The sequence below is a fragment of the Loxodonta africana genome, chromosome 2 (genome assembly GCF_030014295.1).
Source record: "Loxodonta africana isolate mLoxAfr1 chromosome 2, mLoxAfr1.hap2, whole genome shotgun sequence".
Lineage (NCBI taxonomy): Eukaryota > Metazoa > Chordata > Mammalia > Proboscidea > Elephantidae > Loxodonta > Loxodonta africana.
In genome coordinates, this window is record NC_087343.1 from 178735414 (window position 1) to 178741413 (window position 6000).

A 6000-nucleotide genomic window follows, 5' to 3' on the forward strand; every position below is an offset into this window, starting at 1 on the left:
TCAGTGCCATGGAGTCAATTCTGACTCATAGCGACCCTATAGGACAGAACAGAACTGCCCTAAGACCATGGAAAAACAAGTGATATTGATCTAAGCCTGTCAAACAGGACGATGCTCTCCATGATGGTGCCAGTCATCCCCTGGGCTGATGGGATAATGGCAGGAAAAAATCAGCCTATTAAACATGACCACTGAACATACAGAAAGAGAATGGACATTCCACAAGTTCCTAAAACCCATGTCCTCTTTTCCCTATAAAACCCTGGCTGGCCTCGAGTTTCTTAAGACAGGCAGGTTTAGAGGTGGAGCCAAGATGGTGAAATAGGTGCTTCTGGCAAGCCCTCTTTACAACAAAGACCAAAAAAAACAAGTGAAACGAGTATGTTTGTGACAAGCTGGGAGCCCTGAGCATCAAAGGAAAGCTTAGACAATGAACTGGGGGGAGTGGGAGGAAGGGACCGTTCAGAAGTGGAGAGGAGTTATAGGACATGAATCGTGGGGAGCCCTCAGACACCATGCCAGGAGAGGCAGCGGTGGCGGTGGTGGTGGGCTGTTACTAGCATTCGGCCGCAGTTTCCTCAGGGAGAAGCAGCCAGCCACATGTCCTACTCACACCTCTGGAACCTGAGGAGAACGGAGTTCTTGGCAAAAGCTAAGTATTTGTGTGCATTTTGTTACACACCCCCCCACCCCCAAGCCAGCTTCAGCAGCTGAATACTTGGGCTTCAGATAGGCTCTGGTGAGCATCTAGAGCGATCCTTCTAGCCTTTGGGAAGGAAAAAATTTGCAATTGCGGGGAAAAGATAATTTGCCAGCTCCATTAACTGGGGGAGCTCAGGACAGAAGCGAATCCTGTCCAGGCATAAACTGTCTGTGGGCCTTGAGCACCTTTCCCATCTGCACGGACCTGTGTGGGCTTATTTCAGGAGAACAGGCCTTTGTTGGCAAACTCCAACCATTTCAGCTGTACGGTGCAGAGGTGGGTGTTTGATATTTGACATTGCTTTGCCTCTTAAGTAAGGTCCTCACCTACCCACATCAGGGACCTAAGGACTGGTAGCTCCACTCAGGTTGCCCAGCCACACATGAGAGGGGGCCAAAGATAACTAGTACCACCCAGTCCTTACAACAAAAAAACTGTGGGTGCCCTTGGTCCATCTGCAGAACCCACCCACCTACACGCTCTAGGAAACAGAGACATGATTTCCTCAGAGTCACTCGGGGGTGGGCTCTCAGCCCCCTGCCTTGTTCAGAGTGTGACCCCCTGCTGCAATCGGATATTGGTATATACGCCAATCACCCCTGCACCTCTAAGACTGTAGGACAGAGCCTGTACCACACACTTGATGATCAGCTACCTGGAAACTTGAGCTGAATTCATACAAGAAAACTGAATGGAATCCTAGGCTGAAATACCTGATAACAGCTCTAGCCAGCTGGGGACAGGACACCAGAGCTCCAAAGGCAAAAATAATCAAGCTAACTCACTCAAGCAACACATAGGGGCATACCGAAACAAAAGAAAGCAAGCAGCTATGACACAGTAAGCAAGCATAAACTAATACAATAACTTATAGATGGCTCAGAGACAACAGTCAATATCAAGTCACTTAAAGAAACAGACCATGATCAGCTCAATAGGCTCTCAGAACAAAGAATCCAGGGATCTTCTAGATGAAAGTGCATTCCAGGAATTACCAGATGCAGAATATAAAAGTTTAATATATAGAACCCTTCGAGACATCAGGAAAGAAATGAGACAATACACAGAACAAACCAAGGAACACACAGATAAAACAACTGAAGAAATTAGAAAGATTATTCAGGAACTTAAACGAAAAGTCTAATAAGCTGGAAAAATCCATAGACAGACAACAATCAGAAATTCAGAAGATTAACTACAAAATTACAGAATTAGACAACTCAATAGAAAGTCAGAGGAGCAGAATTGAGCAAGTAGAAGCTAGAATTTCTGAACTTGAAGATAAATCACTTGGCACTAATATACTTGAAGAAAAATCAGATAAAAGAATTTAAAAAATTGAAGAAAACTTAAGAATCATGTGGGACTCTATCAAAAGAAATAACCTACGAATGATTGGAGTACCAGAACAGGGAGGGATAACAGAAAATACAGAGAAAATTGTTGAAGATTTGTTCGCAGAAAACTTCCCTGATATTGTGAAAGATGAGAAGATATCTATCCAAGATACTCATTAACTCCACGTAAGGTAGATGTTAAAAGAAAGTCACCAAGACATATTATAATCAAACTTGCCAAAACCAACCATAATTATAAGAGCAGCGAGGGATAAACGAAAAGTGCCCTACAAAGGAAAGCGAATAAGAATAAGCTTGGACTAGTCAGCAGAAAACATGCAGGCAAGAAGGCAATGGGATGACATACTTAAAAAATTGAAGGAAAAAAATTGCTTGCCAAGCATCATATATCCAGGAAAACTGACTCTTAAATATGAAGGTGAAATTAAGATTTTTCCAGATAAACACAAGTTTAGGGAATTCCTTTAAACCAAACCAAAACTATAAGAAATACTAAAGGGAGTTCTTTGGTTAGAAAATCAATAATATCATGTATCAACCCAAGACTAGAACACTGCGCAGAGCAACCAGAAGTCAACCCAGACAGGGAAATCCCCCAAAAAAAAGCAAGATTATTAAAAAAAAAAAAAAAGCCCAAAACAGGGTAACAGCAATGATATTATGTAGAAGAGGACAATATTAAAATAATAAAGAGGGGCAAACAAATGTAATCACACCTTCCATATGGAGAGGAAGATACAGTGATACAAAGAAATAAAAGTTAGGTTTAAATTTAGAAAAATAGAGGTAAAAAATAAGGGAACCACAAAGGAGACAAACATCCTACTCATCAAAATAAAATACAAGGGAAAATACAGACTCAGCAGAAACAAAATCAACAACAACAAATATGAGGAAAGGACAATATATAAAGAAAATCTACTCAGCACATAAAATCAAGTGGGAAAAAGAAACTGTCAACACACAAAAAAAGACATCAAAATGATAGCACTAAATTCATACCTATCCATAATTACCCTGAATGTAAATGGACTAAATGCACCAATAAAGAGACAGAGAGTGGCAGAATGGATTAAAAACAAGATCCACCTATATGCTGCCTGCAAGAGACACACCTTAGACTTAGAGACACAAACAAACTAAAACTCAAAAAAAAAAAAACTCAAAGGATGGAAAAAAAAAATATCAAGCAAACAACAATCAAAAAAGAGCAGGAGTGGCAATATTAACTGCTGACAAAATAGACTTTAAAGTTAAATCCATCATAAAGGATAAAGAAGGACACTACATAATGATTAAAGGAATAATACACCAAGAAGATATCACCATATTAAATATTTATGCACACAATGACAGGGCTACAAGATATATAAAACAAACTCTATCAGCATTGAAAAGTGAGATAGACAGCTTCACAATAATAGGAGGAGACTTCAACACACCACTTTCAGTGAAGGACAGGACAGCCAGAAAGAAGCTCAATGGAGACACGGAAGATCTAAATGCCACAATCAACCAACTTGACCTGGTAGACATATACAGAACACTCCACCCAACAGCAACCAAGTATACTTTCTTTTCTAGTGCACATGGAACATTCTCTAGAATAGGCCACATATTAGGTCATAAAGCAAGCCTTAGCAGAATCCAAAACATTGAAATATTACAAAGCATCTTCTCTGACCATAAGGCCATAAAAGTGGAAATCAATAACAGGAAAAGCAGGGAAAAGAAATCAAACACTTGGAAACTGAACAAAAAAAAAAAAAAAATTTTTTTTTTTTTTTACCCTGCTGAAAAAAGACTGGATTATAGAAGACATTAAGGATGGAATAAAGAATATCAGAGAATCCAATGAGAATGAAAACACTTCCTATCAGAACCTTTGGGACACAGCATAAGCAGTTCTCAGAGGGCCAATTTATATCAATAAATGCACATATCCAAAAAGAAGAAAGGGCCAAAATCAAAGAATTATCCCTACAACTTGAACAAATAGAAAGAGAGCAACGAAAGAAACCCACAGGCACCAGAAGAAAACAATAAAAATTAGAGCTGAACTAAATGAAATAGAAAACAGAAAAACAATTGAAAGAATTAACAAGACCAAAAGCTGGTTTTTTGAAAAAAAATCAACAAAATTGGTAAACCACTGGCCAAACTGACAAAAGAAAAACGGGAGAGGAAGTAAATAATCTGAATAAGAAATGAGAGGGGCGATATTACAGCAGACCTAACTGAAATTAAAAGAATCATATCAGATTACTATGAAAAACTATACTCAAACAAATTTGAAAACCTTGACGAAATGAACAAATTCCTAGAAACACACTACCTACCTAAACTAACACAAACAGAAGTAGAACAACTAAATAAACCCATAACAAAAGAACAGATTTGAAAAGGTAATCAAAAATCTCCCAACAAAAAAAAGTCCTGGTCCGGACGGCTTCACTGCAGAGTTCTACCAAACTTCCAGAGAAGAGTTAACGCCAGTACTACTAACGGTATTTCAGAGCATAGAAAAGGACGGAATACTACCAAACTCATTCTATGAAACCACCGTATCCCTGATACCAAAACCAGGTAAAGACACCACAAAAAAATGATAGACCTATATAAAACAGTGGGTTATCCCTCATAAATGTAGATGCAAAAATCCTCAACAAAACTCTATCCAATAGAACTCAACAATATATCAAAAAAATAATTCACCATGACCAAGTGGGATTCATACCAGGTATGCAGGGATGGTTCAACATTAGAAAAACAATTAATGTAATCCACCACATAATAAAACAAAAGACAAGAATCACATGATTTTATCAATTGATGCAGAAAAGGCATTTGACAAAGTTCAACACTCATTCATGATAAAAACTCTCAGCAAAATAGGAATAAAAGAAAAGTTCCTCAACATAATAAAGGGTATTTATACAAAACCAACAGCCAACATCACCCTAAATGGACAGAGCCTGAAAACATTCCCACTGAGATCAGGAAACAGACAAGGTGCCCTTTAGCACCGCTCTTATTCAACATTCTTTGGAGGTCCTAGTGAGAGCAGTTAGGCTAGATAAAGAAATAAAGGGCATCCAGATTGGCAAGGAAGAAGTAAAAGTATCTCTATTTTCAGATGACATGATCTTACACACAGAAAACCCTAAGGAATCCTCCAGAAAACTACTGAAACTAACAGATGAGTTCAGCAGAGTATCGGGATACAAGATAAACACACAAAAATCAGTTGGATTCCTCAACAAAAAGAATATCGAAGAGGATATCACCAAATTAGTGCCATTTACAGGAGCTCCCAAGAAGATAAAATACTTAGGAATAAATCTTACCAGAGATGTAAAAGACTTATACAAAGAAAACTACAGTACACTTCTGCAAGAAACCAAAAGAGAGCTACATAAGTGGAAGAACATACCTTGCTTGTGGATAGGAAGGCTTAATATTATAAAAATGTCTATTCTACCAAAAGCGATCTATACATTTAATGCAATTCCGATCCAAATCCCAACGACATTCTTTAATGAGATGGAGGAACAAATCACCAACTTCATATGTAAGGGAAAGAAGCCCCGGATAAATAAGACATTACTGAAAAAGAAGAACAAAGTGGGAGGCCTTACTTTACCTGATTTTAGAACCGATTATACTGCCATAGTAGTCAAAACAGCCTGGTACTGGTACAACAACAGATACATGGACCAATGGAACAGGATTGAGAGCACAGACATAAATCCACCAACATATGAGCAGTTGATATTTGACAAAGACCCCAAAGCAGTTAAATGGGGAAAAGATAGTCTTTTTAAAAAACGGTGCTGGCATAGCTGGATATAACTAAAAAACAGATATACATCTGCAAAAAATGAAACAAGACCCATACCTCACTCCATGCACAAAAACTAACTTAAAATGGATCAAAGA